The following is a 22,163-nucleotide window of genomic DNA, read 5'->3' on the forward strand; positions in this document are numbered from 1 at the left end:
TTGTCTTACCCTGAAAAAAATGAATTTAAAATCCTTTCTCCCAAGGGCACCTGGGTGGCTCAAGCGTCTTGATAGGCTCAGGTCATGATCCCAGGGTCCTGGGATTAAGCTCTCTGCTCAGTGGGAAGCCTGCTTCCCCCTCCCTGCTTCTCGCTCTGCCTGCTTGTGATCCCGCACGTTCTCCCTCTCTCTCTCTCTCTCTCTGTGTGCGTCAAATGAATATATAAAATCTTTAAAATATATAAATAAGTACTATAATATAATAAAATTCTTTCTCCCAGAGGATTTCTTATGATTAATGGTAAGGGAGCAAGAAACATTTAGAAGTTCATACAGTCTATAGGTGTGGAATAAAAAACCCAGCTGGTTAACACTAACTACGATTCCCTGCCTCAGCCTGATTTTTAGGGAGCTCTGAAGAGTTGATCTACCACATATGTGGCATCCGGTGTGTGCCTAGCAATAAAGCAATGCTTTGAACAGGGCACCTCATCTATTTCTCCAAATAAGGTTCTCAGAGTGGTAGAAATTCAACATGGCCACATCTGGGCTAATGTAGCAAAACGAGAGACCCAAATCTATGTATCAGTCAAGTGGCAGAGGCAGAATTTTACTGTGAGGTAATGTGACCCTACCGGACATTTAAGCTTCCTACTTTATTGGTCTGGCTCATCTTAGATTCATTATTAAAAAGTAAATTCCTTCTGTAACACCATTGGGTACAGTGAGAGCTCCGGAACAGCTCTTACCCTCAAATCTGTTAAACATCTAGCAAGAAATACCACCACATCATTAAGTACAATCGCACTTTGTGCATACAAGTTAAAAAAAAAAAAAAAAGACTTTCTTTGTATGTAAATTGAAATCTAATGTTTTATAGTCTTGTGTGGTCATCACGTAATGGGAGGACAGGATCCCAGGGGACCCAACACGCACAAAACTGAAGTGACTGAGACCAGACAAGTCGCTGTGGCAGAGGACAGACAAGTAACACACACACCCAGTCAGAAGCGCAGAATCCAAACACAAAAACCGGGTTAGTAGGACCGAACTCAAAATCTAGGAAGTTATTAGTGCTGTGTCCTAAGCACACGGAGGCCCCAGCGTACAGGGACCAAACTCGGACTCAGCTTATCTTGCTGAGGATGCTTTGGGGCGGCTACAGACTGACTGAAAGTGGTTTGCAGAACAGAGACGCATCATCGCACAGTAAGGAATCCGAGGGCAAACAGTGTCCAGGCTGGCAAACACACACTGCCCTGTCGTCAGGAACCGCAGGACTTTCTTCTGCTCCCCCAACCGCAGCAGGCTGGCTGTGACCCTACGATGTTCCTCAGGCACAACTGGCTGTCCACATCTACCCAAACACTACGCGAGTCGCTAAGAGTATTTCATTTTACAAAAGAGGCAAACAACAGCAGCAACAACAAAACCTCACAGAACGTTCTAGAAGCTCTCGAGGAGAAATGGGACTTACAGGCCGACCACGAATGAAGCTGAGCACAGGAGAGTGACTATGAGACCTGTGAGCTTCATTAAGGGGCTCACTGATAAGGAGAGGCAGGGGAATGGCCGCAGGATATGCAGACTGACTACAGGAAATCTCGTCAGCATAATCAAGTGTGAAGATCCTAAATGACCATTCCTTGCAAGAGAGGCTGAGGTGAATCTTAAAATTGCCTGACGATTTCTCAGGCACCTTTACTGAGAATGTTTTACTGCCTTTCTCCGCCCGCCTATAAAATTCATCAGGAAGCTAAAAGACTCATTTCAACTTCTAGGATTACCAATGATGTAGAATGAGGGGGGAAATTAGTGAAAGAATAACAGCACAAATAAAATGAAAATGTCCTTGGTAATGTCAAACCACACCAACCCGACGGTCCTAACACCGAGCAATTTCTACTGAAAATGGTAGTTGTGCTGATACAGACCTGGAAAGAAGTCTGGGTAGGAAGTTAAAAGAATTACGCAGAGACCTAAAAGATGTCTTTTTAAATTGCTAATCCTGTCTTTCAAATATATAAGTTCTTTTTACCACAGCTAACGATGCTACAGCATTTGGTACGCAGTCGTCCTTGTAGTGGAGAAACGCGGCCCTTGCTCCGGCCACTCGGCATTCAGCGTCTCGAGCTCCCTCCCGCTATCACCTCTGATTCGCTCCCTCAGTCATTGACAATGAAACACACGCTCTACACTTCTGTCTTCCTCGTCTGCTTTCAGTGTTGTTTTCAACAAGTTCTGAGTTCAGCGTTTCTGCTGTTGTTGTTACTGTTGTTTTCCGTTTTTAATTTCTATCCATCAAGGGACCTGGGTAGACGTCATGACAGAGAAGCCTGAGGGAGGAACGTGAGACTGAAGGCAGAGCAGAAGGAAGGTCAAGGTTCGGGTAGCAGCCAAAGCAAGAAGCGAGGCAGAGGTGGGATCCATAAACTAGGACTACGAGAAGACTCAGAGCTACGGCTCTGCATGAGATGGGAACCCGATCCTCTCTGACAATTAGAAAGTTATCTTTTATTACAAATTTGACAAAACAATGAGACTGTTAAGTTAGAAAAACAGCAGGTGACTCAATCAGTCGGAGTCTGCTTTGAAATTCTTTATATTCTTACAATCCTATAATTCAAAATCCACTATTCCTTAGACAAGATTCTTAAAAGAAATATTTTTTAAGATAATGTCAGTTTTAGGTAAAAAGTTATAGAATATTTTTGTAGAGTCTGTCTACATCCTAGCAAGCAACATGGGAAACATTAGCCAATCTGGAATGTATAATCTTAAAATTTCAACAGAAATGTACTGACTACGTTTGATTAAACAAGCCCCGCGTTTGGCATCTGCCAGCAAACCAGGGCTCAGTCGTGCGCCGACTGTGCTAATGGCGGAAAGGAATGCGGCGTCTACGCGAGTGACTGTGGTGCAGCTCCGGGTAACTGCCACGTGCCCATGAGACGGGAGTCATCCAGACGCTCAAGAAAGGCGGAAACCACTCTTGCTGTTAGCTTTCTGGAACAGCCGGCTTTCCCCGTTCGATTTAGGGCGGAAAAGTACTTTGACAGATACCGGTACTGGTTACTGATCCAGGAAAACGTGTCTTGCGACATTGATCTGGAGGCGGAGAACGGGGTCATCTGAACCAAGAGCGTTCACAAGGCAGGGAGACCGGCTAAGGGCATTCTGCAGTGGTCTGGGCCAGAGGTAGTAAAGGCCTGAGTAGAATTAGAAAATGGGGGAAGGTATCAGAAACTGCCTGTGGACACGAGGGGAGAAAATGAAACGCCACAGCTGACTTTTAAAAATCTTTCTAGAAGTATTTTCCAGAAAAAAAGAAAACACTCAATTGACTTTTCCTTTCTGAGAAAAAGTAAATATTAGAGTGATTACTAAGATACTTTGAATTTCATTTTCAGCTACAATTAGAAATTCTCATTGTTCTTAGTTTATGCTACTTTATACAATAATTGATTATATTTTATGGATTTATACAAACATTGATTCAAAAACCACTTAACTTCTACCAGGCGGCTGCCCTGTGTGGTTTCAGGTCAGACGGTGAGCGCTCCGCGGCCCTCAGGAATCAGGCAGTGAAACAAGCAGGTAAACCATGCCGGCTACCACGGGGGGCGGCGGGGCTTGGGAGAACCTGGGAGCACACATCCAGCATGAAGACATTTTGCCATTCCTGTCCGAGCAGGACATCAGGACAGGACGGAATTCTTGCTGTAGCTAATTCTGTACTTCATTTCTCTGGATACTTGCTGATTCCTATGTCCCTGGTGTGTCTTCCCTCCAAGACCCCAGTCCACATCACAACGTGAGTAGTTCTAATCGTTAAAGCTCTGAATGGTGGATTTGTTATTGTTTTCTATGCAGGGCGCCTGGACTCTCGGTCCTCCAAGACTGTCTACTCATTTTGTTTCCCCAATGACTCCCCTGATATAAAACTGAAAACAGGCTGCTTTCCAGAGAGTGACAGGGGGGAAAAAAAAAATCAAAATCTTATCTTTCAAATGAAATTCAGAACTTTAACAAATATAATGAATTGAACAGTCCCATTATTTAATGAGCAAAGCACATAAAAGCTACTTTGATTCACCTCATCATATGATAAGACTCGTTACCAGCTACTGGATTTCACTATAAGCCAAGCGCGTTCCAGGTACTGTATGAGTATGACCTTTAGTAACCCTCAGAATAACGCTCTCCTGCCGGTCCTGTCACCCTTGAGGAAACAGAGTGAGACTTGTCCACAGTCATTCAAACGGTGAAGTGGGAGACTCAGACTCAGGCTGTCTGGTCTGTGTTATTTTCCCAAAAGCATCTCAGCACCTACCTAGATATTAAACCAAAACAAAAAGCATTTCAGATATTTTATATACTTTCAATGAAAATGAAATTTTCTTTGAAGTGCTTTTTGCATGATTTTTGCAAATATAATTTTTATTTAGAAGGCAAATGGGTCATACACCATTTTAACTTTATTAATTCCTTCACTCTTCATTTTATGAAATGTCCAGAATGTAATGAATAATTAGTGACGTTCTGTAGGACCTAAGGACTCAAGTGCCTTACCGCCATTTGCCAATGTGACTCAAAGTTATAACCAAAGTCCAAAATAACAATGAAAAGTAATCATATTATTTTATGTATAGAAAACTACTTGTGTACAAAGTCTCTATATTTTATTCACAAACATCAAAGAAAATTAATTTTTACATCTACTTATAAATTTTAAATGCTACCAACCAGTTTTAATTCCAAATGCGTCCATTATTTTACTTTGCACACAAAGACTTTTTTTTTTTTTTTAAGATTTTATTTATTTATTTGTCAGAGAGAGAGGGGGGGAGAGCGCGAGCACAGGCAGACAGAATGGCAGGCAGAGGCAGAGGGAGAAGCAGGCTCCCTGCCGAGCAAGGAGCCCGATGTGCGACTCGATCCCAGGACACTGGGATCATGACCTGAGCCGAAGGCAGCTGCTTAACCAACTGAGCCACCCAGGTGCCCCTGCACACAAAGACTTTAACCTCGGTAACTATTAAAAGAATCATTTTACTGGCATCCTAAAATTAAAAGAACAGTTTTATTGGTTGACATTTGACATTTTTACCTAGTTTTTTTAAAGGCTATTTTTCATGTTTTTTGGAAGCCAGTGATCTTAAACTGTCAACCCATCCTTGTAAAGTCTAATTCAAAATGTTTGCTTGTTCAGTGAACAGAAGCCATATTAGATCTGTCACATTATTTCAAACTTACAAAGCTCTACTGGTCAAAACTCTTTAAAATCTAAATAAAAGAGGAATCAATTCTAGCTTAAACAAAAAAAGGAGGAACTTAGTTGACTTCTTTAACCAAAACACAGTAGACAGAAACACAGTGGTGGACACCCTGGGCTCAAGGTGCCAGGAAACGTCAGGCCTGTCACTTCTCCATCACTTGGCTTAACTTTAACATAGGTCATCAGGCCTTCCGGGCTCTCCGTTTTACACACTCTTCTGGCAGATTCACTAAGGTGGGCCACTGAGCCTGACTGCCTGGACCTGCCGCAGAGGGTCCCAGATGCCAGGTAATGGGGCCCAAGTCTGCACAAGGGCACGGAGGATTCCACGCTATGGAACATCAGCAGAGCACTTCCCAGGTCTGGAGGGATGCAAAGACTGGGTTCATTCCCAGCAACACAATTTAGAGTACTTTAAGCTAAATATCAATCCTCCTCAGCCTCAGCTCCCCAAACTTTAAAGGTCATAACACCCACGTACTTTACAATGAGGCTCAATGAAAGAGCACGCTGCAGGCCTGTAGAGGTAAGACCCACAGCTACCAACCGTAGGAAACTTTAAATAAGGGAAATCCTGTGGCTTCTTCTAAAGACATGGATTCTGGGAAGATTGAACATTTAGGCAATTACTTGTAAACATTAACGTGCATGTAGATGCCAGTTACACTCTGTTCATGTCCAGACTCTGCTTTGTGGAATGCCAAGACGGTGTTCCACTTGTCCCAACAGGACTTTCAGTGCTACCTGAATGCATCCGCTCTCCATGCAAGAAACCCGGATAAAGGGCACTTCTATCTCCCTTTCCCACCCCTCCTCCTCCAATTCCTAACGCCATGCCAAGTCCCAAGACACATCTGGGACAGATTAATAGGGATTATTCTATCATCCTGCCATTACTAGAAATGAAAATTCCCAATGGTATAAATGGAATCTCATCTTTTTTCTCTACCAAAAATAATCCTTAAAGTACTGAGTAACAAAGTACAAGATTATTTATGGTTCCACTCTCAAGTTGATAGCAAACAATGGAGTCTGGATGTTTTGAATATCTCCTAGTTCTGGCAAAAATAATGCTAAAAGGTTAGTGAACACTACTGTTAAATAAAAATTTGTACACAGAACATACAATGTAAGTAATAAACTGCAGACGAGTTATTACAAAGTTGAAATGCTGGAGCAACAGAAATTTTCTTTTGTGTGTGATTCTACACAGCGTACGTGAATGCCCCATTTATCCTGGGGGACTGAGGTGTTGCACATCAGTAATTTTTCAGATAATTTATGTTTACATTAGAACAACCTAGCTTCTATCTTAATTTCAGTTTTATCGTAGCTTCAGTTAAGTCTGGTAACCGAGTGAGACTTAAATGAAGCTTCAGCAGTTACCACTCTGTCCTCAGCTCAATGCGAAATGATTTCTACAGCTTCTCAACAACAGATCTACTTCTGTGTTAACAGACACTGAATTATGTCTCTTTATCTGTTCTGTTCTGTTCGAAATCGTAGAACCCATGCACGCCATATAGCAGCTCACCTTAATTTTATTTATTTTGTTTAACTTGTTGACCTCTTCTATGTCATTTCTTCGTTTTTGAATTCTCTTAGATGTCATGGTTGCACCTTTCATTTTTGGAAAAATACAGGAAATGCATACATGATAAGGATATAAATCATTTCTCCTTCTTACCAGCTAAAACTGCTTGATACAAGGCAGTCTTTTATGATTCTCCTGTATCATCTTACTCATAAATATTGCTCAATATAGCCTGATGTTAGTATTTTACATTCTACTTTTTCTTTTTTGACTTTTTTCATAACAAAGGGCATATCTGTTGCAAATGTTTAAAATACAGAGATAGGAAAGAAACACAGAAGAACCCATCACCCCAGTTAGGTATTATTCCCTTTGTCTCTTCCTCCAGTTGTCCCTCCCCGCCCGAACCACTCCCAAGAGATCTCACTGACCCGTGATGACAGTGATGCAGAATGTTACAGAAGGCACAGGGACAGAGCGTCTGTGTGTGCACACACATGTGTGTGTGCATATTTACATACTTTTTCACTTGTCACATCTTTAAATGTCATTTATTGCCCTGACATCAATAAGATGGCAAAATCACCCCCCTCACCAACAATAATTGGGGTGCCATGCGTAGACAAAAGTGCTTTTGTGGGAACTTTGGGATCTCGTCACAGGCCAGGAGCAGTCCTCTTCTCCTAGGCAACTGCTAGGATTTACACCTGAGGCCCACCAACCTCAGTCCTACCACAGATCCTGTAAATGCCCTATAAATTGGGTCTTGCTCCTTTTAGCCATTGTCCAGAAATGGTCCTGCCACCCAGAAACTGGGCAGAAGACACACCCATTGTCCCCGAGGCAAGTCAGTCAATCTCAGTCTTACTGCAGAAGCTGAAATGGCCTTGTAATTCAGTCCCTCTCAGTTGTAAGCCAAAGGTAGTCCCAGCCACCCAGAGACCTGCCAAAATACACTCTGGGTGTGCCCCCAGTGGGCCCATCCATTTAGGCCCACTACCCTCAGTCTGTCTGTGGATCTTGAAGCCGCCCTTAAATTATTAAAGCTGTAGCTCCCTTTCAATCACCTTACAGGAGTGGTTCTGCCTTCCTGGGGAAAGAGAGGGAGACAAGCCCAGCTATGCTCCTGCAGGAAGGCCCAAGGACCTTGGTCCAAGTCAGATCTTGAAGTAGCCCTGTCACCTCACTCTAGCCCTGTTCCACCCCAATCTGTGGGAACTCCTGTCACCCAGGAACCTGATAGTAAGAATGTCCATCTGTGCCCCTAAAGCAGCCCTGTGACTTAGTTCCAGCCCCATCAACAAATCACAGGGACAGAGGGGAATAAAGGAACAAATGAACTTTTAAGGAGTCAGAAAACTATTCACAAAATGGCAATAGTAATTTATTACCTGTAAATAATTCCATTAAATGTAGAGGATGAAATCCTCCAAATGTTACACAACAACTTAATGGCTTAAAAAGCAAAACCCACCAACAGACTACCTACAAGAGAGACTCTTAGTTTTAAGGACACACATAAGATGAAAGTGAAAGGATAGAAAAAATATTCCATGGAACTGGAAACCAAAAGAGAGTATTAGTGGCTATCCGTGTATCAGATAAACAGACTTTCCATCAAAATATGTCAAACGAGACAAGAAAGTCACCACGTAATCAGAGAGGTCAACTCATTAAGAAAACCTTAAGTAATACACTTATGTACCCAACATTGGAACACTTAAATTATAAATATTAACACACCTAAAGGGATAAATCGACAGTAATACAATAATGGCAGGAGACTTCGATAACCCATTTTCATAATGGATAGATCGCCCAGAGATCTATCAGTAGATCAGTAAGATCCAGAAAATCAGTAAGAACCAGAGTCTGAATAACACTGTAAACCAGCTGAATATAACAGACATATACTGAACATTTCATACAACAGCAGCAGGATACACTCTCTTCTCAAGCACACATAGAACATTCCCCAGGATAGATCATATGTTGAGCCATAAAATGAGCTTAAGAAATTTAAGATTGAAACCATATCAAGTATCTTTTCTGACCACAATTGTATGAAACTAGAATCAATAACAAACAAAATAAAAGGTATTAAAGAAAACACAAATAAATAAAAAGATAGCCCATGTTCATGGATTGGAACAATTACTGTTAAAATGTCCATATTGCCCAAAGCAATCTATAGATTCGATTCAATCCTTGTGAAAATTCCAATGGAACTCTTAACAGAAATAGAAAAAAAGACCCTAAAACCTGTATGAAACAAAAAAAGTTCACAAATAACCAAAGCAACCTTAAGAAAGAAGAACAAAGTTGGAGGCATCCCACTTCCTGAGTTCAAACTATATTATAAGGCTACATTAATCAAAACAGTGTGGTACTGACAAAAAACAAACAAACAAACAAACAAACAAAAACAGACACATAGACATAGGAGCAGAACAGAGCACCCAGAAATAAACCCACCCATACAGTATCATCTAATCTCTGTACACGGGTGCCAAATACAAAAATCTGGAAAGGATGGTGCCTGCAATCAGTGATGCAGGGAAAACTAGATATGCACATGAAAAAGCCTTGAAATTAGACACTTTCCTTACACTACTCACAAAATTAACTCAAAGACCTAAGACCATAAACCCCTAGGACACAGTGAAAAGGTGCCTGGCATTGCTCAAGGATATATGCATATGACAGCAAAAGCAAAAGCATCAAGCACTGCTTATGAATAAACAGGTAGAACAAGATCAAACTAGAAAGCATATTCTTCTTCTTCTTCTTCTTCTTTTTTTTTTTTTAATACTTATTTGTTTCTTAGAGGTCGGGAGGGCCAAAGGGAGAAGTAGAGAAGATCAGGAAGACTCCATGCTGAGGGCAGAGTCCACATGAGGCTCAATCTCACAACCCTGAGATCAGGACCTGAAACCAAGAGTCGGACGTTTAACCTATTGCACCACCCAGACGTAAAAAGCTTCTTTTACAGCAAGAAAATAATGGAAAAAATGTAAGGGCATTATTTGGGTTGCCTTATTTGCCTATATTTGCAGACAAAATATATAAAGAACTTGTAAAACTCAATAGCAACCAATCAACCAATTAAAAAAAAAATGCTAAAGGACCCAAATAGCCTTTATTTTAAAGACATACAAATGGTCAACACGTATATGAGAAGGTGCACAACATCACTAATAATCAAGAAAATGCAAATCAAAACCATAATGAAATAACACTTCCTGCCTGTTAGGATGGCTATTATAAAAAAAGACAAGAGGTAAGTATCGAGGAAGAGTGTGAAAATAAGAGAACCTAACGCACACTGGTAGGAATGTAAATCCATATGAAATAAAGTATGATGGTGCCTCAAAAAAGTAAAAACAGAACTACCGTATTATCCAGCAAACCTACTGCTGAGTATAAATCTGAAAAAAATAACTTTTATTCAGGATCTCGATGAGTTATCTGTACTCTCAAAGTTCGTTGCTGCATCATTCATGATGGTCAAGTTGTAGAAACCACTAAAGGTCCAGAAGAATGGTAACATATGAATGGATAAAGAAAATGTGGTATGTATATACAATGGGATATTACTCAGCCATAAAAAAAGAAGAAAACCATGCCATTTGTAACAATGTGATGAAAATGGAGAATGTTATGGAAGTAAAATAAGCCAGACACAGAAAGACAAACACTACATGATCTCACTCACATGTGGAATATAAAAATGTCAAACTCATAGAAACAGAAAGTAGAACACTGGTTGCCAGGGCTGCGTGGTGATGGAAATGGAGATGCTGGTCACAGGATACAGACCTTCAGTTATAAGATGAGTAAGTTCTGAGAGTCTAATGCACAGTGTGGTGAGGAGTTATTAATACTGTATTGTAAACTTGAAATGTGCAAAAAGAGTTGACAGAAATTGTTAATGTGTTAATCTTATCTTCCAGCAAGGATTTGTAACCTTTTTCTTTTAACTAGAATTATTTTATTTTCCCTAACTAGTAAAATGTTTTCACTTAAGGTGGATTAGATGTAATGCCTCTAAATAATACTAAGGAAAATGTTCAAAATGTCCATGTAAATTGATGTTTAATTTCAACTCCTTCACTCAGTGGAAATAAAACACAACCAAAAAATTTCTTGCTAGCCAGAAAGTCTGTATACTTCACACCTGATCTCCTCACAGGCTGTGGACCTCTGGAGAATTCCCATCAGGGTCTGGATGCCGTGCTACAACGTACTAGTAACTGATCTTCGTTCGATCTCAGACCTGCTGGGATGATTTTGAAGACTCAATTAAAAAAAAAAAAAAAAATCCGCTTGGTCTTTTATGCTGATGTGACTTCCAGCCCCAAGCACTCAGACGGCCACCGGCTGAAGCCAAAGTGGAACACGAATGCGGCTCCACCGCTGAATACAGCAGACCGGTGACAGCACGTGTGGTCCGCGCTAGCTTCGACGCGGCGTGTGACGGCCAGGGGATTGTGTGGGCTCCGAATTTTAAAGAGGCCTGAAGAACGTTCTCAGAAGGACTCAGTAAGCTTAATTCTTAATGCTCTTCGTCCCGAGAGAACGACACAGAACCTGGAAAGCATGTTTCTACAAAAGCCTCAGGGACACTGCCTCATCATCCTCATCCTGTCAGCCGACACACACCCGGAATAACGCGATACTGATATAAGATAGTAGCACACACTGATGCATTCCATGAAAAATGCAACTCGACAGTCTTCACGTGCTGAAATCAGGGCATCTGAGAAAAGTCATCCCAACGGAGCTGGTATGGCGAATCTGAAAAAACGTACGTCTCCACTGAGCAATGCTGCGGTCCAGGACGTAACGAGACATGTTAAGTTTTATTGCAGAAAGGCGAAATTTTGTTCTCACCCATACGCCAAGTGTAAGGATCCAGAGAAAGAAATACACAGTCCCTCATTGTAAAACGTGTGGTCCCAGATGTTTCCTTCCTTAAGACGATATATATGAAAATGTTTGAGCATGTGACCAAACACACATACAAAGTATTACGTGCGTGTATGTGACACATTGCGTTTAGTTTAAAATTCATATAGATACAACTTCCTGAAGTATAGGTATTACTAAATATACCTAAAAATACAAAGCCAATGGTAGGAGATTAAAAGTTGATTCTGAATGAAGACTTCAATATTTCTTTTCCCCTTGAAATCTCCCCAGGGATTCCTGCGTCCTCCGGAAATGTCGGGCGGAGGAAAGCAGTGCATGTCCTAAGGGCTGCGGCGGGGCCAGGCACACGCGTCTGCGGCGGGAGCGGGGGCGGCATCTAGACCAGGAAGGTCGTCCCAGGCGGAGGGCTGAGGGCCGCGGGCCTCCAGCTGACACAACAGGAAATCGCACCGAGGCGTTCCCGTGTTGTCGGTGTCCGCCCATCTCCGTCAGCGCCCGTTAGCGCAGACAGTGTACCTCCAGCGTCTCTGGAAGGTCCGCGGTCGCAGACTTTGTGATTCCTCCGGATCTGAGAGCACGACCTGGCAACGAAACCCCGGGAGCCAGACGCCATGTGGGGCTGTTTTCTGACAGCGCCGGGAGCCTCGGCGGCCCCAGACGGTCGCTGTCCGAGTGCGTGGACGACGCGGTCAGGACGAGGAATTCTGCGACCCAACGGAGGTCCGCACGCACGGGAGCCCTGAGTGAAGCCGGAGGGCAGCGGCCCCGGTGGACCCGGCCGGATGCGGTTCGGACGCTCTGCAGAGGGCCCGGCCTCTCGGCGGCGCGAGACCCTGGCCGGGGCCTGACGAAGCGCCCCCTCGCGTCCTGCGCGGGGAGAACCCGGGCTTTCCCCACAGCCAAGACTCCGCGAGGGCCGACGTCGCCCGCCGCGAGCCGCCCGCGGCGAGACGGATGAGGCGGCCTGAGGCGCCTGGACAGCCGGGGCCTTCGGAGCGCAGCGCACAGGGGAGCTGCCGGCGCGGCCGGGGCCACACCGGACCCCAGCGGGGAAGGAAGGTCCCCAGGTGGAGCCCGAGTCCTCGAGGGGACAGCGCGACCGGAGCCGGACGCGGGGAGTCGCAGGGAGGGGCGACAGCAGACGCCGCGGGCACAAGATGGCGGCGTGTGGCCTCCGGGCCTGGGCGGGCCCCCCGAGCCGCGGGCCGATGACCGCTCCCCTCCTCCCTCACGGTGCCCGAGGCTCACCGCGCCGCGGCTTCCCACAGCAGCCCCCGGGGCCAAGCCGGCCCCGCGCGTCCGCGTCCGGGATAGGAAAAGACCGCATCATGACGAATTCGAAAGACTCCAGAGATGAGGTGATGGACCTCAGGACATTTAGAAATAGATAATTTCAAAAAGGAAAAATAAGCCAGAAAAAATGCAAACACAATGAGTAATGCTAGAAAGACATGAAAACTAAAAAGAAGCAGCATTCTTAAGGCAAAAATAGAAACACGTTCTCTGGGGGTTAAAACAAACATATAAAGGAAAGTAAAGAGAAGAGAGGTACCTGCGATGACGGACAGGCGGGCTGGCACCTGGGACCCCCAGAGAAAACCACCCGTCACAGGGTTTCACGCCGCCAAGCAAGGAGCGCTCCACACCTCCCCACGTGACACAGAGCTGACCAAGACCCGACTGGACGACAGGCGCAGGACGGTGAATCCCACTGAAAAGCCCACTAAGAGCCCAGAAAACTCTGCAGGCTTAGAAACTCCGGGAGACGCGGCGGCCCTCCCGGGTGCCCGCCCTGGTGGGGGGCTTCGTACTGTCACTTTGCGGTCCCACAGGGAATCCTGCTCGCCCCCCAGCACTGCGTCTGGCCACCTTCTTCACCTTCTGAAGGCCCGTGACCAAGAGCCCCACGCGCAGATGGAGGAAAAACCCTGTGACACCGGGGGCCTCGGGTGGACGGCGCCAGACGCGCCAGATGCCCAGGCTCAGGTCAGGAGATCCTGCTCCACAGGCTCCGCATTCCTTTCTCCCTTGGCCCGCCCCGCCCTCTCTAAATAAGTAAATAAACAAATAAGGATTGAGAGGAAGTCTCAAATGTAGAATGCAAAGAAATAACCCAACATATTATAGGAGCCCTTGAAGAAAAAAAAAGAGCAATGGGACACAATAAATTAAAAAGAAAAAAAAAACTTTACTAAAATGGAAAAAAAAGATTTAAAAGTATGTATAAATGAGTATTACATTGTATACTTGGGCAAAGTTTCCAATTTGATCAACAAAAACACATATTGCAGTCAAATTCTAGCAAAAGAAAATAAAAACACTTTGGGAATCTAGGTTAAAAACAATAAAGTATTGATATATGCTAATTATAACATGGTTGAACTTTGAAAACATTGTGCTAAGTGAAATAAATAAATCAGACACAAAAGCCGAGATACTATATTATTTCGTTTATAAAAAATATCTAGAAAGAGTAAATTTGCAAGGACATGAAACAAATGGGTGGTTGCCAGATATTAGGGGACGTAGAAATGAGGACTGAATGGTTAATAGGTGTGGGGTTTCCTCCTAGGGTGATGAAAATATTTTGGAATGAGATACAGATGATGGTTGAAAAATGCTATGAATGCGCAGAATATCACTGTTTTGCAAACTTTAAAATGGTGAAGTTTATGTTGTAAATTTCACCTCAATTAAAAAATGAAACTTAACCAAGTTTAGAAAACTAAACTAGGATCTATTCACTGAGAACAGGGCATGAGTTCTGTGGCATTCAAGGGGAGGAAAGGGGAAAAAAAAAAAGCATAACCTGAGGCTAATCATGAGGAAACATCAGACAAACGCATACTGAGAGACAGTCTACACGGTAGCCATATTCTTTAAAAATGTCAAGGTCATGAGAGAAAAGGGAAAACTGGGAGACGTTCCAAACTGAGAGATTAAAGAGACAACCAAATGGAATATGCAATCCTTGATTGTATCCTGTACCCATGAAGCAAGCTATTGAACCAAAGAGCAAGACATTGTAGAGTGCGTGGCTGGAGGATGGAATTCAATGTTAACCTTGTGATGCTGATGGCCATACTGCGGACATTAAGAAGAATGTCCTTGTTTTTAGTAGAAAGTCACCGGTGTAACAATGGGTAATAGGACCATCACATCTGCTACTTAATCTCTAATGGTTCAAAAAAATTATATATGTATGTGTTATGTATTATATAGTGCATGCATAAATGTATGTATATATGTATGTATGCATATGTGTATAATATACACAAAAAATACACATATTATATATGTAAGGGGGGGTGGGAGAAGAAATGATTTGCCCAAGGAAGTAAAATGTCAACAAATGAAAACCCATTTGAAGATTCTATAGGTCTTCATACTACTCTTGAAACACTTCCGCACAACAGAAACTTAACTCCCCCCCCCGCTTTTTTTTTAAAGGAAGATTATACCATAATTCCTGGACTCCACTCCTTAACCTATAATGAAAGGGGGATACAGGCAGGAGAGGACAAGGATAGAGGCCAGTCTTTTTTAGGTATATATTGTTTTATAGAATCAATCTTGAAAACAGGGAAATTTTTACTAAATTATAAAGAAAAACTAAATTCAAAAAAGGCAATTTCTGAAAATCAAAAAAAAAAAAGATCCTAAATAGGAATCCAGTTGGTACTATGCCACAAGGCATGAGCTTTTCCATGTGATTCTGAAAGAGTAATTTGACCTAATCTCTTTGAAGGGACACGTCAGAAGGACAAAAGGAAGTACAAGTGAGTTTCAGACTCATTTCAGTAATAGTACAGGTGGGTGGTCCCCCCCCCAGCAAGTACAGAGACGAGGACAGAATAGGGATTCTGACTCTTGCATGTGTGAAGGGGCATAACAAGGAATACAGTAGTGTTCTAATTCTGTTATCTTCAGTGCCGAGAGCTGGGATTCTTAATGCAGGTGAAGGGAGATTTATCTGTGAAACAAATCATTAAGTAAAAACCACAGTCTGACTCTGAACTGGAACAAGGAGTACAAACTGCTGACAGAGCTTTATCTTAACAAACAAAACAATTGTCTACGGAAACAACTAGCTCCGGCAGCAATGCGCATCCCCAAGTTGTGGGTGAAAACACTATTTCCCACTGAGGAAGTAAAGCTCTTTGGACAAAGGGCCGACTGAAGACCCGGGACAGGAAGGCTGAGGCACCCTAATGATTGAAATGAAAAATTCACCATTGACTGGAATAGTAACTGCCGCGGATTGAAACAATCTAATTCTATCAGCTAATAATAATAACTCATCACTCAACATTAAAAAAGGCTAGAAAACAAATTAATTACTTTGAGAACCAGCAAATAAAGGGTAAAAATCAACCATTTATCTTAACTTTCTTAAAAATGGTTTCACTAGTTAACCCAATAGTAGATGAAGGGCATTTTCCCTTAGAAGTACTATGCTAATAAACGTAAAAGTAATGACCAAATAGGAACATTCACTATCGATCCCGACAAGTTAACAGAGGCATTGAGCATCAATGGCTACTAATATCAAATGAGAAACAAGCGAGAGCAACCTTAAATCCTGATGTCAGAATACTACAGCACTACAAAATCATACCTGACTCTGATTAAAGCTCGATGGTTGATTAATACTTCCCAGGAAATTCGGAAAACTGAGGAACATGTCAAGCTACTCCTCAGGGATGCTATCATGAAAGTCCAGACTGTGGGAAACTCTATAGCACCAATGATCAGCTTTGTACAACACTGATTTGTTACACAGGAAAAAAGAGGGAAAGAATATTATAGGTTAATACAGATTGAAAAGACATGAAAAACTGCAAATTATGGCCCCATTGGGGAATACGGATTGTCTTTAACACAAGGAAATTGAAACATTGTGATGTTGATGAGACAACTGGAAATTTGAACTTGGCTACCTATTGAGGTTACTGAAGAATTATTATTAATTACTTGAATGTGATAATGGCATGGTAATTGTATTTAACATAGTTTTTTCTTTTAGAGATTCATGCAGAAATATTTATGGATGAAATGATATGACGTTGGAGTCTGCATCAAAATAACAAGAGAGCTCAGGAATGAGCACATGGACGGACAGAACGGCTGTGAGTCACAGCACGGACGTAGTGATGGATACATGAGGACCCCTGACACTACTCTGGGAACCTCGGCACGTGCTGGAAATTTTGTATAGTAAAAATTACAAGCCATTTACAACTATTATAATGAACTCAATTTAACTGCTCTTAGTGACAGTTCTGTATGATAAAATTTTACACGCATGATGTGAAAATACTAAAAGACGAGGAGAGCTGCAGCGTTCGGAGAGGCACGTCCCATGTGCTACTGCTTCGTAGTTTCCTTCTCATCAGTCCGAGGCACGATCTCAGCTACTCAGCTTTGCATCGACATTCTAATTTAACTGTGAGATTGTTATCACGGGTCCAGGGAGAGATCCCTCTAATAGCCACACACTTAAGATTGTTATTTTTAATGCCTCCAGTAAATGAAACAGCGGTGTTCTGAAGTGAGGCAAAGGTACACTTGACATTAAAGAAGGTTTATTTTAGGGAGTGAAACTCAATCACACACACACACACACACACACACACACACATATATATACATATATATATATGTATATATATATATATATATAAAATACAAACATTTTTAAAAATAGAAACGGAAGTCTGAAAATAGGAGAGAAAGAAATAATTTTTTTTTTTAAAGAAGTATTTATTTATTTGTCAGAAAAAGCACTAGCAGGGGGAAACAGAAGAGGGAGCTACAGAGTGAAAGGGAGAAGCAGACACCACACTGAACAGGGAGCCGGGTGAGGGACTTGATCCTGGGACCCTGGAATCGTGACCTGAGCCAAAGGCAGATGCCCAACCAACTGAGTCATCCAGGCACTCCTTTTTCTTTTTTTTAAAGAAATAAATTTTAAAAGTGCTATTTCAATCCAACCCTATCCATTTTGAAATGCTAATTATGAGCATTCCTATTTCTGTTAACTCATCAAAAAATAACTTTGATGTGTTAATTTTCAAAATAAAATCCTTAACTTTCAACTTATTAAAATTTTAAGAAGCTAGAAAATACTGATGAGCACAGAAATTTTGTTTTTACATCACATTTTTAAAATATAAAGCAATGCTTTCTTAAAATTGCTAAAGACTACGATTCAAAAGATACAGTATTCTTAAAATGCAATTAGGTCATATTAATAGAATCGTTGGGAGAATCTATTTTATTTAAAAGTGATGAAAAAGGCATAAATGTGTTAACAGTATTGTGTGACTTGAAAAATACTACTTTAGGAATAGATAAAAATTCTAATTCTAAATTTCATTATCTATGAGGCCTACAGAAGATCATGTATTGTCTGGAATACAATTTCTTTCATTAGTACCATAAATTGGGAATGAATTGTTTCTATAAACACTCTCAATCATTTCAATTATTTCAATGAATAATTTCAAATGAATAAAAGATATTTCCTCACCTTTACAATGGGATGAGGAACACTTCACTGGGCTCTTTGAGTCTAGTGCTATAGAAAAGCTGGGTACAATTATTAGCACACAGTTTCTCAAAAAGTCACCCTCTGCTGGTAGAACCTGACTCTTCTTTTATCCTCAGGAGCCGTAAATGAACTGGAAATAGCCAAGAACAAGGAGCTATCCTTGGTTGACTTCTGAAGAGCGGACTGTTTAGTTCTAAAGCTTAACCTCAATATCTACCCGACTTGGGAACAACTCAGATTCCAGGTAGTGTTTCTCGGAAAGGAGGTCAAAGAGATATTTGAGAAGTCCGGAAATCTGGAAACTGAAGCAGCAGAGAAATAAATTGTGCCATACAGGGTCAGTGCTCCTAATTAGTACAGGCACAGACTCTCTACACTCTCAAAGACGGCCACAAAGGAGGAAGAGAGTTTTATTATGTCCTGTAGCCTGTGTGTCCTAGAAAACACTTAAGGAAGATGGTGCTTTCAGTAATAGTTGACAACATTTCTTTTTTGTTTGCTACATGAATTTTTAAATCAAAATTCCTACTTTAAGTTTAATATTGATAAATATTTTATTGAAACTGTCTATTTAATCTGAATATTAATTTATATATTGACATTTCTTTTTCACTTTCCTTTTGAGCCACTTCACCCATTTCTCCCAAACCGCAACACCTGCCTTAGGCGACTACCAGCTGATTTCTCTATTAGCTTGGCTTTTTTAAAAATTTATTTAAGATTCCACATTTATAACAGAGATGATAGGGCATTTTTCTCTCTGACTTATCTCACTTAGCATAATGCTCTCAAGGTCCACTGTTGTTGCCACAAATGGCAAAATTTCATTCCTTTTTATGGTTGAGTAATATTCCATTGTGTGTGTATGTGTGTGTCTACACCTAACCCTATATATCATATCTTCTTTATCCGTTCATCCAACCAGGGACATTTAAGTTGTTTCTCTATCTTGGCTATTATAAATAAAGCTTCAGTGAACAAAGGCTGCACATATCTTTTCAAGTTAGTCTTTTTATTTCCTTTGGATAAATAACCAGAAGTTGAATTGCTGGATCATTTCATGGCTCTATTTTTAATTTTTTGAGGAAACGTCATACTATTTTCCACAGTGGTTATACCCATTTACAGTCCCATCAACACTGCACAGGGCTCCCTTTCCTCCACATCCTTGCCAACCTGTGTTATTTCTATCTTTTTGCTACCAGCTATTCTAATAGATACGAGGTGATAGTTCACTGTGATTTTGACTCGCATTTCCCTAAAGATGTGGACTATCTTTTCATGTACCTTTTGGGCATTTTTATGTCTTCCTTGGAAAAATGTCTGTTCAGAACTTCTGCCCAATTATTAAACAGATTGTTTTTTCATTATTGAGTTGTATCAAGTTCTTTATAAATTTTGGATATTAACAGATATAGGATTATATATCAGATATATGATTTGAAATGTTTTCTCCATTCTGTAGATTGACTTTTCATTTTGTTGATTTCCTTCAGTGTGCAGAAGCTTTTTGCTTTGCTATAGTCCCACTTGCTTATTTTTGCTTATGCTGCCTTAGAATTTGGTGTCAGAACCAAACATCATTACAAAAATCTATGTCAAGGAGCTTACTGCCTATATTTCCTTCTAAGAATTTTAAGGTTTCAGGTTTAATATTCAAGTCTTTAATTTTGAGTAAATTTTTGCATATGGTTCAGTTTCACGCTGTTGCGTGTGACTGTCCAGTTTTCCCATCACCATTTGTGGAAAAGACTGCCCGTTCCCCATTGCATGTTCTTGGCTCCTCTGTCATAAATTAATTGACCGTATTTGTGTGAGTTTATTTCTGGGCTCTCTATTCTGTTTCATTGATTTAAATGTCTCTTTTTTAGGCTAATATCATATTATTTTAATTACTATAGCTTGGTAATACAGCTTGAAATCAGGGACCGTGATGCTTCCAGCTTTGTTTTTATCCTCAAGACTGCTTTGGCTAACCAAAGTCTTTTTTTTTTTTTTTCCCTATAAATTTTAGAATAATTTGTTATACTTCTGTGAAGAACACCACTGGAATTTTGATGGAACTGCGTTGGATCTATATTGCTTTGGGCAGAATGGGCATTTTGACAACATTAATTCTTCCAATCCAGGAGCATGGAATACCTTTCCATTAATTTGCCTTCGATTTCTTTCATTACTGTCTTGCAGTTTTCAGTGTTATGTCTTTCACCTCCTTCATTAAATTTATTCCTAAATATTTTATTTTTTATGCAACTGTAAATGCAACTGTTTCCTTGATTTCTCTCATAGTTCATTATTGCCATATTGAAATGCAGTAGATTTTTGTGTATGATTTTGCATCCTGCAACTTTACTGAGTTTAGTACTTTTAACAGTTTTTTGATAAAGCCTTTAGGGTTCTCTGTAATGTCGTGTAATCTGAAAATAATGGCAGCTTTACTTCTCCCTTTCCAATATGGATGCTTCCCCCCAGTTGCTCTGGTGAGGATTTCCAATGCTCTACTGAATACAAGAGGCAAGAGGGGGCATCTTTGGCTTTGGCTTTCAGCTTTTCAGCGCTGAGTACGTTCGTGGTGGACTTATCCTATACGACCTTCATTATATTCAGGCATGTTCCTGCTCTACCTGCTTTGTTCAGAGGTATTATTAGAAGTGGATGTTGAATTCTGTCAAAAGCTTTTTCTGCATCTATTGAGCTAATCATATGATTTGTATCCTTTGTTTTGTTAACATGGTGTAACACACTGACTAATTTATGAATGTTGAACCATCTTTGCAGTCCTGGAATAAGATCCACTTGCTCATGTGCACGATCATTTTAATGTATTAATGAATTTGGTTTGCTAATATATTGTGGAATATTTTTGCATCTATGTTCATCAGGGATATTGGCCTATAAATTTCTTTTCTTGTGATAAATCCCCTTCTGGTTTGGGAATCAGGGTCATACTGGCCTCATAAAATTATTTTCGAAGAGTTCCCTTTTCTGTTTTTTGGTAGAGGTTAAGAAGAATTGGTATTAATTCTCTGAATATTTGGTAGAATTCACCAGTGAAGCCATCTGGTCCTGGACTTCAGTTTATTGAGAGGTTTCTGATTACTCATTCAATGTCCTTACTAGAAATCAGTCTGTTCAGTCAATAAGCATCTACTTTCAGCTCAGGTCATGATCCCAGGGTCCTGTGATGGAGTCCCGCATGTGGCTCCTCGCTCAGCAGAAAGCCCGATACTCCCCCTGCTTGTGCTCACTTGCTCTCTTTCTGTCTTTTGGACAAATAAATGAATAAAATCTTTTAAAAATGCATTTATCAGTCTGCTCACATTTCCTGTTTCTTCCTGATGCAGTTTTGGCTGGTCACATGTTTCTAGGAATGTAACCAACCATTTCTTCTAGGCTGTCCAATTTGTTGCATGTAACTGTTCATAGTAGCCTCTTATACTCCTTTGTGTTTCTGTAGTACCTATTTTAACAGCTCTCATTTTTTTATTTTATTTATTTGAGCCCTCTCTGTTTCCTTCTTGGTAAGGCCAATTAAAGGTCTGTCAATTTTGTTTATTCTTTCTAAGGAACCAACTTAGTTTCAGTGATTTTTTTTAAAAATAGATGTACACATATTTCAATTAAATTTATAAAGATATCAGTTTCATAACATAAAATGAAAAACAATTTGAAAATAAATCTCTATTACTAAATTTCATGCTTCCCAATTAATGAATAAAACATTAACAAATAAAACATCAAATTGACTAAGACAATTTTAATATAAGAGGAGATTGAAGGGAAGGCCTATCATTCAGTTCCAAGAATGAAATGAGATTATGAATATGTTATGTGTATGCGTGTGGTATGTGTGTGATATGAGAAGT

General features: G+C 40.9%; 1 protein-coding gene across 11 annotated transcripts in view; it reads right to left on the minus strand.

Annotated features, from left to right (window-relative positions):
- The window catches only part of GULP1 (GULP PTB domain containing engulfment adaptor 1), a 241,267-nt gene that overhangs the window by 114,760 nt on the left and 104,344 nt on the right, over positions 1-22,163 (minus strand). For 2 of the 11 annotated variants that reach the window (XM_059168636.1, XM_059168639.1), the window contains one exon: positions 3,064-3,209. The exons of 8 other annotated variants lie outside the window; for them this stretch is intronic. The gene's annotated coding sequence lies outside the window, so the exon portion shown is untranslated. Of the gene's footprint in view, positions 1-2,038; positions 2,060-3,063; positions 3,210-22,163 lie in introns of those variants that run through there. One more of the 11 variants, XM_059168637.1, reaches the window with a different exon arrangement.

Source organism: Mustela lutreola, chromosome 3 (assembly GCF_030435805.1).
Source record: "Mustela lutreola isolate mMusLut2 chromosome 3, mMusLut2.pri, whole genome shotgun sequence".
Lineage (NCBI taxonomy): Eukaryota > Metazoa > Chordata > Mammalia > Carnivora > Mustelidae > Mustela > Mustela lutreola.